General features: G+C 33.8%; 1 long non-coding RNA gene across 1 annotated transcript; it reads left to right on the forward strand.

Moving 5' to 3' along the window:
* The first annotated feature begins 607 nt into the window (after positions 1-607).
* LOC140603502 (uncharacterized) lies at positions 608-9797 on the forward strand. Its single transcript, XR_012006491.1, has 3 exons — positions 608-719; positions 4666-4729; positions 9431-9797. It is a non-coding gene; the product is annotated as an uncharacterized lncRNA (long non-coding RNA).
* The last annotated feature ends 1698 nt before the right edge of the window (positions 9798-11495 follow it).

Here is an 11495-nt window from a genome sequence, read left to right on the forward strand (position 1 = left end):
TATTAGGAAAACTTTTTCCTTTTCTACGTAGGCATTGTTCTAAGTACTTGTTATGTATTAAAATGCTTAATCCTGGGATCCCTGGGTGGTGCAGCGGTTTAGCGCCTGCCTTTGGCCCAGGGTGCGATCCTGGAGACCAGAGATCAAATCCCACATCAGGCTCCCGGTACATGGAGCCTGCTTCTCCCTCTGCCTGTGTCTCTGCCTCTCTCTCCCTCTCTCTCTCTCTCTCTGTGACTATCATAAATAAAAATTAAAAATAAAATAAAATAAAATGCTTAATCCTCACAATAATCATATGAGGTAAGTTTGCTAAGTATCTCTATTATCCAAATTAGGAAATAAAATCTCAGGAATTTTAAGTAACTTGCCCAAAGTCATCCATAAGTAGATGTACGAAATCCATTCCATTTTCAGGCTTTAAAATGCCTGCAAGGTAGTGTAAGAGATATTGTGTAAGATTACCATGATTCCATGTGTTCATTGTATTTCCAAAGCCCCTTGAATCACTTATTAGAAATTTCTGTCGTTCTTTCAGTTACTCTTTAAGCATGGAGCAAACATGCTAGAAAATAATTAACTTTAGCAGACACTCCACTGCTGAACACCATACTCTTCCTTTAACCAACAGCCTGAAGCCATCTGTGGCTAACTCTGTCCTAGTAGTCCTTTCCATTTCCTTCATCCTCTGATTGTTTGGCATGAACTTCAGAATCTAGGTGAGTACTCATTTTCTGTGTAGGCAAGTCTGTTATTGTGATATATCAAATAATAATAATAATAAATAATTAATAATAAAATAAAGGAAGCCTGAGAAAATTTTAATGACATTTTTGCTAAAATTTTCTTAATTCAGACATTGATCTCACAGTTTTTGTTTTTTTTTTTTTTTTTTAAATCCATCGGTTGTCCATGTAAGAATTAGAAAGCAAAAGATGTGCTGGTTACTTAACAGGGTAAAATTAGTAAAGTTAAAATTTAATCATGAGAAGACTAAAATTTTAAAAACAGTTAATTTAGATCAGCTGCTCTTTTCATTTAACAAGTTACATTGAACCTTTTATGTTAGGGAAGTCCCTACCCAAATAGAGCTTTCATTCTAAAGGCTGAAAGGGCTAATGAACAAATAAAGAAGTAAATATTGTCAAATAGATAAAGTCAAATTAGGGAACTCGAGAGGGTGGCTAGAAAAGGGAAGCTGGCTGGTTTTACAAGGGTGGTTAAGGGGAATACCCGGGTGGCTCGGGGTTGAGTGTCTGCCTTTGGCTCAGGGCGTGGTCCCGGAGTCCTGGGATTGAGTCCAACATTGGGCTCCCTGCATAGAGCCTGCTTCTCCCTCTGCCTAAGTCTCTGTCTCTCTTTCTGTGTCTCATGAATAAGTGAATAAAAATCTTTTAAAAAGGGGGGAGGAGGGGTTAAGGAGTGATTTACTGTTAAAGTGAGATACTTGAACCATCAAGAACAGTCAGTGTGAATTGATGGGAGATGACCTACTCAGGAAAGAAAAGCAAGTATAAATGTCCGGAAGCAAGATTACACTTGAGTTGTTCCAGGAGGGTCAAAGTGGTCAATGGAGTTGGCATAGGATCATTGAGAAGGTATCGGATGCAGATGGGTTCAGGAAGCACACAGAAAGCCAGTTCACGCAGTCTTTTGGGACCACTTTGAAATTTACCCCTTATGAGATTGGAAGGACAGGGAGTGACATGATCTGAGCTACATTTCCAAAAGATCACTCTGTATATTGGGTAAAAAATAGACAAAAAGAGGACAAGGTTACAAAAAGACCAGTAGGAGTCTTTTAATTCAGTGAGGCTTACTCAAAGGAAGAATGGCACCGATAGTAAAAAGTAATTGGATTCTGGGTACATTTTGAACGTAAATTTCAAAGATTCTATCAATTCACCAATAAGAAATACCAGTGGAATAGATATGGGGAGTAAGAGAGAAAGGGGTCAAGGGTGACCCCAGGTTCTTGGCCTGAACAATGGGAAGAATGACTCACAATTAATTGAGATGAGGAAGAATGTTTGAGGAGTAGATTTGTGGGATGAATTAAAAGTTCAGACTCGGACACATTCATATTTGAGGTACCTATTAGACTTCAAATGAGGATGTCTAATAATAAGCTGGACAACAAGTCTTACGTTAAGGGCAAACGTCAAGGCTGGAAGAATACATTCAGAATCATCTGCATGTAGATGATAATTAAAACATGAGACTGGATAAAATTACTAGGGGAGACAGCAAGTCTAAGGAAAGATCCTGAGAGAGAGAGAAACATGAAAAGACAAGAAAAAAATTAAATAATGAAGTTATATTCTGTGATGGTCTTGTAAAAAGAAAAGAAAAAAATAATCTGGATTTAGCAATGAGGAGGTGCTATTGTTCCTAACAAGAGATACTTTGGCATAGTAGTGTGAGAAATGCCCAAATAAACTGGGTTCAAGAGGCAAAATGATTAGAGAATTAAAAGATGGCAAATAATGTAAAACTAACTTGAAATTTGGGTGTAAGTAGAGTAAAAGTAACAATTGTACATGCTTAAGGAAAGCTATTTATTTATTTATTTATTTATTTATTTATTTTGAGAGAGATACTATAGGATGTTTTAGGTTTTGTTTTTTTTTTTTTTTTTTTTTTTTAATGCTTTAGCAAATGATCCAGCTGATTTTGGAATAAATGAATAGTACAGGAAAGAACTGAGGCCAGTGGCTGAAGTATGGTTTTTTGAGAAGAAAGGGAACATGAAATTCTATTTACCAGTTTGGGCTTTGGAGACACATGACCTATTCAACTCTATGATGACTCTCAATGACATCAGAGCCATTACCTCTTTATAGCAAGTATTTGGTATCTTGTCCTTTACTACACAAAAATTATGTTTCTATAAAATATAACATCCTCAGATTTAATTTCAAAAATATCAACATTATGCCATAACTGTAATCAAAATCAGAAATAAAATAACTCATAACAAAATAATAATTATTTTGTTTAAGTCCTAGAAAATAATTGTACTAGAAAATCTTATGAAGCAAATGACCACATTGATAGGAGGATCTAGATTAATATAACAAGCACAAGCACAAGTACAGTCTGACAGATGTATATTGTATTTAGACTCAAATATCTCAAATACAATGAGCTAATATGTTGGGTATGACATTTTTCAAAGACTTTTTAAAAGAAGGTAAATTTTCCTTTATATTTACTTTTTTTTTTTTTTTTGTAAGATTTTATTCATGTATTTGACAGAGAGAGAGAGAGCACAAGCAGGGGGAGCAGTAGGTAGAGGGGAGGGAGAAGCAGGCTCCCTGCTCATCAGAGAGCCCAATGTGAGGGCTTGATCCCAGGACCCTGGGACCATGACCTCAGCCAAAGGCAGACTCTCAATTGCTGAGCCACCCAGGGACCCCTTATGTTTACTTTCTAAGTAGAATTATGTTTTAGACACAGATAATTATATACAGATTTTTATATACATGAATGCATGACGAGACATTCAAAAGTTGTAAGGCATGTAGGAAATCACTTTTTTGAAGGCATTACTATCCCCATTTGTTGCAGTTTTTATAGGAGTCCTAACTAATCTCTGCCACCTAAAAACTAGTGTCACCCTCCTCCCAATTATTTCATAAATGAAAATAAACTCAGGAATCTCTAAGAGTCACTGTGACTGATGTTGAGAATCTTTGATCTATAGTAATAAGAATAAAGGCAGCAGAAATAATGAGTAAAACGTGGGTTGGCATGGTAAGGTGGAGGTGGAAACAAAGTTAGTTCTATCTTCTACATGTGAGAATAAAGGGGGATGTTTTAGGAGTTAAGATGGAGAGAAAAATCTATGAATAAGATGGATAACGAATTAAGGAAATATAGTAGATGGCTGGAAAGAGTTCTGGGCTCAGATAATGCTGGTGGTCCAAAAATGAAGAGTCAATAAATACCAAGCCCTATAGCATAAATGACTGACAAGTTGCCACCACATACAAGAGGGCCACAGGGGTAGCAGTATCCTCAAAAGAGAACCTGCTTTCCTGCTTTTAGTTGACTCAAGAAGTTTCAGAAGGTAAGGATATGGGGATTTTTCTGTAATCAGACTGTAGGTCTAGAGCAAACAATGAAAGAATCTGGGGACTTGGGGTATGTTCAGCCATGACCTTGATGAGAAACAGATGGCATGCTTGGATGGGGCCACCTGAGTTTAAGAAGAGATAAGTTAGGGGATCCCTGGGTGGCGCAGCGGTTTGGCGCCTGCCTTTGGCCCAGGGCGCGATCCTGGAGACCCGGGATCGAATCCCACGTTGGGCTCCCGGTGCATGGAGCCTGCTTCTCCCTCTGCCTATGTCTCTGCCTCTCTTTCTCTCTCTGTGACTATCATAAATAAATAAGAATTAAAAAAAAATATTAAAAAAAGAAGAGATAAGTTAAACAAAGCAACTATTTATAAAAGTCTGGGGAAATGATGAGAGAGTCACAGAACCCTGAGGGAGCAAGAGAAGAGACCCAGAGAATGAGCAGAATTGCATGAAGAGACCACCTGACACAAGCTAAGATCTTTCTGGTCTGGAAAAATGCTAACCCATAGGGATCCCACAGGGTGGAAGCCTGTAGGATAAATATACCAACCTCCTTCATTCCTATCTCTTTGATCTTTTGCAGAGGATTCCCAGGGGCTAAATCCAATCAGAAGCCAAAGCACAAGTAAAATGTTAATATAGCACAGGTTGGTCAGTTTTCTGGGGCCCAGAACTGGGTGAAATAGTCTCAAGAATGAGTCTGAAGGGGTGAGAGATGGAGTCAGATTATAGCCACTATAACAAACCTAACAAGCATGCAAGAAAAATAACACAATCCTATTAATTCTCAAACACAAGAGGGATAATATTAGTAGAGAAAAAACAAAACTCTGAATACATATCTTGAAAATGAATTTTCAGAAAATGCATTTCAAAATCAAAATACTAGTAATACTAGTAATCTGAAACATTAACAGCTTTATTTAATGTAATGATTAATTTCAATACAAATTTTAACTCTCTATATAAAGTAATAGAGTAGGAGTGCCTAGGTGGCTCAGTCAGTTGACTCATGGTTCAGGTCATGACTTCTGGGTCCAGGGATCAAGCCGCAAGTCAGACACCATTCAGTGAAGAGTCTGCTTGAGATTCTCTCTCTCCCTCACCCACAATCCCTCCCCCTCATATAAATAAATAAATATGTTTTAAAAACTAATGAAGGTGATGATGTACGCAATATACAAAACTGAACTCCACATTGAAGTACCAACTCTGTCTCTGATGCCTTTGATAGCTCTCAAAGTTTCCGACTTCTCATCTGTGAAATGGAAATACTCATTAGTGCCAAATACATGGCATTGCTATGAGGCCTGAATGAGAAATGCCGTCCTCCTTAGAGACTGTCTGCCCATGGTCAATGCTCAATACTCTCAAGACAATGAGACAGCTGAGAAAATGACAATGAGTCATCAGTTCATATCCTCAAGCACAGAGGGGAGAGTCTTGTAATAATAATAATAATAATAATAATAATAATAATAATAATAAAATAATAATCACAAGTATATGCTCACTTTAATAATTATATGCTAAACATACCAGTTTGAACACAGAATTGCTATTCAAGCAAAACAAAATTTTAATGAATATCAAGCATATCATTATCTGAAATAGTTATTTTTTAAAAAATTTTTAAATATTTTATTTATTTATCCATGAGAGACATAGAGAGATGCAGAGAGAGGAGAGACACAAGCAGAGGGAGAAGCAGGCTCCATTCAGGGAGCCTGAAGTGGGACTCGATCCCAGGTCTCCAGTCCAGGATCAGGCCCTGGGCTAAAGGCGGTGCTAAATCCCTGACCACCTGGGATTCCTGAAATAGATCTATCTTGATGAAACTCTTGTATGGTCAGTATGGTCAGGTTAACTTAACAAATATAATTGCATCGGATCATGATCTTTTTTGGAGGGGTTGGAGTATAAAACAATTGTCAGAAAAGATCATCGCGGCGACTTATAGTAGAGAATTAAAAGATATAAGCAGTTTATTTAAAAAGTGGTTTGGAATCACTTACTAAATTAAGGCTCTAAAGCCAGATCCTTAGCCAGAAAGAATAAAACAGTCTTCTACAACAGTAAAATTGCCAGGAAATTATTAAATCTGAAATTCTAAAACAAAACAAAACAAAACAAACAAACAACAACAAAAAAAACCCCACAAAAAACACACACAAAAAATGAAGTTCTAAAAGAATGTTGATCATATTGAAACTACCACTTAATAAGAAATCATGTGTGGAAATTTCAGTTAGTATATTTACTGAAGCCTTTATTGTATGCTTCCAACTCCTTTCTGATATCTGAAGACCCCTGGACTCAATAACATTATCTGGCGTTACATATCTGTGACCCGTCCATTCTCATTGACTTCTGGCTTCAAGCTCAGTAAGTCTTTACTCTCTATCTTCATTTCTCTACTGGTAAAGACTGTCAAGGCTTGAACATCCTTGCTCCCTGATGCTTTAAAGCCCCTGATAGCTTTTAATTTTAATTGTGATTTGATTCTACTTACAAGTGTACAGAATGAATAATCAAAAGAACTCAATGGACTAGGATAATGTCTTTTGTTCCAGGAGTCTCTCTTATTAACATTTTGCCTTTTGTATTAACATCTGATTTTGCCTTGCCATCTCAGTTCCCATTTTTATGTAAATAATGGCTGACCTCTGGCACTGGATGTGCTATTAAAAATGCACACTTGGAAGCACATGTATTTACTAATTAGAAAGACTCAGACGCTTTGCTGGAACAGTAAAGAACGGCATTCATGATGGTTGTTTTCCCACTTCTTCCTAGAGCTTAAATTTTAAAATGTTCTTTGTTCACCTGAACTTTATGCATTTTAAAAAAAATTTTTAAAAACTTCACCAAAGATGGTTGATAAATAATGTAACGAAATGTTTCAGTGGAGCTAAAAGATTCTAAGAGTTGGGTAAATCTAATATAAATTTACATGCTGCTAAATTGATATCTAGGAGAACTCAGACATTTTTTGTTACTGTATGGAAGACTTAAATTTCATATTTTACAATTACATTAATAGAAATTAATTTACAAAATAAATCTCATAAAGTAATTCTTTAGGATTTTCCAATTCCAATTGATTTTAAATTGATTTCTGATTGAGAAATGTTTAAAGTCTCATTTTTATTAATTTTGAGCCCCTCACACAAAAAGAGATGTCTTTAGTCTAGTTACTTCTCTATTTGAATAGATTAAATATTAACACATGGGAAATTCATTAGCATTTGTAGACCATGCCTTGTGTTACTGGGAAAAAACGTCAGTACTGTAATATTAATCATAATATGAGTTTTTTAAATAAGATACTTTGACATTCAGGTTTTTTTTTCCTCTCATCTGATCTAATAAACATGATATGAACAGATAATTCTGTTCATTATAATAACTCTTAACATTTGGACACTTTGTGTGTGTATGATAGTTTCAAAAAATAAACACTTTTTTTGTACAAATGTAACATATCCTTGAATTAAAAACAGAAAACATAGATATATAAATTTTTAAGAAAAAATTGCTCACAAAGCACTCAAAAATAATTACATAATCTCTCAGACTTGCTTCTGATTGTGGATATGGGTGTGGGATACCGTCTCCCCTCCCACAAAAAAAATGTGGTCAAACTTCATTAATATTTTATAATAATTGGGTTGTTTTATATTAACATTATATGGCAAATATTCCATAGGTCAATAAAGAATTGATACTACCTTTATAAAAAAAAAAAAAAAAGATACTACCTTTATAATAGTTACATAGCTTTATATTATGTTGAGGTATCATAATTATTATTTAATGAAACTCTTCCTAATTGACATTTTAGTTGTTGCTATTTTGATACCATAAATAATATTGTGAAAAATATTTTCTGTATATCTTTGCACTTTTCCAATTATTTTTCTTTGCATAAATCACTAGAGGTGAAATTGCTAGGTCATATTGTATGCACATTTTTAATTTTTATGCATATTGCCTTCCAAAAAGGTCGAACAAATTTCCACACTGGTCAGTAAGATATGATGGTGATTATTTTCACATATCCTCTCCAATTAAAGTGGGTTAAAATGCCAATCAGGAATAATGATATCTCTTTATTTAACTTGCCTTTTATTTTTTTTAATCACTGATGATTGTGAGCATCTTTATGTATGTATAGTGTACTTTAATAAGAATTTAAAAAATATTTATCTGCCATATGTGGCAAAGTGTTCCTAGTTATTTTCTTCTCAATATTTTTATAGTGATAGGTATTATTATTGAGTGGAGAAGTTTTACATTTCTATGAAAGAAAAAATAACTACATTGATTAGTCTAATCTTAAGTACAAATGAATGTGTTGGCAATTACTTTGATGGAGTGAATATTTTTTCTGTTTTATTACTTTAGTTTAGATTAAAAAATAAAGAAGTCCTTCCTCTGAAAACAATGTAGCTTTGAATTCTTAGACACTACTCTAAAGCCAAGAAGGACATGCACATCTGTCTATAATACAATCAGAATAAAAATTATGTACTTTATCTTCTCCACCATTGCTCCCCAGCACAGAAAACATCTTTAGCCATTCCAATTGTGCTTTTTCTTTCTTCTCAATCCCAAAATTTCTGTATTTGTACTGATTGAGCATAGGTAGTTCCAACCCATATATTTTCAGAGATATACTTTGTATTTATTGCGACAGAACATTTTATTGAGAACTTTTGTGCCAGTATCTACTGAGAAGTTATTGACTTTTGTCTCAAAAAATATTTTTTTTTATTTTGGTTTGGTTGATTTTTCTTCCTTAAACAAAAAATAATGAAAGCAACCATGATATTATTGCATTTATACCAAGATGTTAATGATTTAAACTGAAAAATTGTTAAAACATTTCTTCTTATATAAGTGACTGCTGTGACCTAAGGAAAACCATCTCTTGATGTTTTTATAATAAGCATTATTTTAAATTAATTGGTTAAATTTTTTGAAAGAAATTATTCTTACTAAATGTAAATTTTAAAAAGGAACTGTGTCAAGGAAGAGAGAGATTTTCCCAGAAAAAGAAATTATTGATCTTATATGTATAATGTTGAAGCAAACTTTGTCAAGGAAGAAAGTGCAAAATAAGAAAACTACATAGTCCTAACCAATCAGTCATGTAATTTAATAGGGATGGCATAATCTTTAAATTTCTAATTTTTTCATTATCCAAATGAGAAAACTAGACTCTTCTGAATGAATCAGGCACAATGCAGTACAGGTAAACATACTGCCAATCAAGTCTAAGATTAGAATAATAACTTTTGTAGGTATTCTGAGGACTCAAATATCTCACATGTATCCTTTCTTAGGAAATGTGTGGTAAATGTGCTTCTGGAAATAAAGGAGTAAACCAATTAAAACAAAAATATGAAGAATCAAACAGAAGAAGACCCATCAGGGAAGTCGTAAGATGATGGAAGTACAGCAGGACCAGAGAAAAGCCAGATCAAAACAGGGATTGCAAGGGAGAAAATGAAAATTGATATATTAGCTGGTAGAGTGTACCATTTGAAAAACGTGACATATCTGAGTAGACAGGTGATAAAAATATAATGGCAAATACACAGACAACTGAACATCTGAAAAAAATAACCCTTTAACTTCTATAAAATATGGATATATAAGGAAAGAAGTATAATTATACATGCCATATTGTATCATTCTTCAGTGAACATTTTTTTTACAAATAAAATAATAAGAAAATATTATTAAATAATATTATATATTATATTAAATATTAAATAATATTATTTATTATTAATAAATTATTATAATTTTATTATTATTAAATAAATTATTAAATTATTAAATTATTATAATATTATTATTAAATAAATATTAAATAATAATAATAAGAAAAGCCAATTGCTAGTTTAAATGACAGTGTAAGTTTGTTGGAAGGATGTGTAAAGGAGAAAGTCAGAGTGTGAGAATTGGCTGCAAGAGGTATGTCTTAACCCTTCATAACCATTAAATAGAAGAGTCTGAAATTGGTAGGACAAAAATAGCAGTAGAACATAATAGTTAGGGACATAAGATAAATAGTAAAACAAACATCTGGAAATATTGAAAAGAGTTGCCTATGAGAAGTAGAAGGTACAAAGGAATGAGTCAGAGCATGACTCATTCTTATGAAGCTTCCTGTAATATCTAATTTTTAAAAATTTACATACATGTTTTACCTTGATACAACCAATTGATTCAAAATAAGTTTTCAAAAGAAAAAAAAATCAAACATTACTTTGATACAAAAAAATGTCATAAGTGTGCTGCTCCTCAAAACTTGAAGACTATCCCTGCCATTAAGTGGAAATACATCTACTCAGTAAAGGATTAGTCTAGAACTATTTTATTTATTTTAGTATTTTAAAAGATTTTATTTATTTATTCATGAGAGACACAGAAAGGCAGAAACATAGGCAGAGGGAGAACCAGTTCCCTGTGGGGAACCTGATATGAGACTTGATCCCAGACCATGACCTAAGCCGAAGGCAGAAGCTCAACCACTGAGGCACCCAGGTGCCCCAGTCTAGAACTATTTTAATGCTAAATGCATGTACTTGTAAGAAATGTTCTACTGGCATGACAAATTGGTCGACACGTATTATTTTTATGTAGAAGGCTAGTATCTTCTGACCCTCCCTTTATTTTTTCTATAGAACTATAAACCCCAATTCCCATAACTGGAAGTTTATTAGTTCATTTTTCCCCTTATTCTTAAGGTGTTTTGAAGGTAATATGATTTTAAGCCTGTACAAAACCTAATTATAGAAACGATAACATGGTGCATTTAAGTTGTGTAGTCAGTGGAGTGTTAGACTCTGTTTCAGATCAGGTCATGATCTTAAGGTTGTGAGACTGAGCCCTACATTGGCTGCATTGAGTCAGTGAGGAGTCTGCTTAAGACTCTCTCCCCCTTTGCCCCTTCCCCTGGCATGCACACACTCTCTGTCTCTCTCAAATAAGTAAATAATTCTTAAAACAAACAAAAAAAGAAAGAAAGAAGAAAGAAAAGAAAAGAAAAGAAAAGAAAAGAAAAGAAAAGAAAAAAAGAAAAGAAAAGAAAAGAAAAGAAAAGATGACATGGCTTTAAGAAGATGCTGCACAGCACCCACATTACCAAACCAGCTTTGTTTTCTTTGGCACCAGTAACTATTATTATAATCTTTTTTTCCTATTTTGACTTTTTTTTTCTTTCTTTTTAAACTGCATTAATCACAGTCAAGGTACTCATTTGCTCTATTAAGTCTTATGATAAGACATTTAAGAACAGCAATTCTTTATAGTCCCGAGAAGCATGTCAATCAAGGTGTTGTGTTCAGAAAGAGAAAACAATATAATTGGATGTTTGATCCATTACTTCTATAGTTGAAA

This window comes from Canis lupus, chromosome 14 (assembly GCF_048164855.1).
Source record: "Canis lupus baileyi chromosome 14, mCanLup2.hap1, whole genome shotgun sequence".
In the NCBI taxonomy this organism is placed as follows: Eukaryota; Metazoa; Chordata; class Mammalia; order Carnivora; family Canidae; genus Canis; species Canis lupus.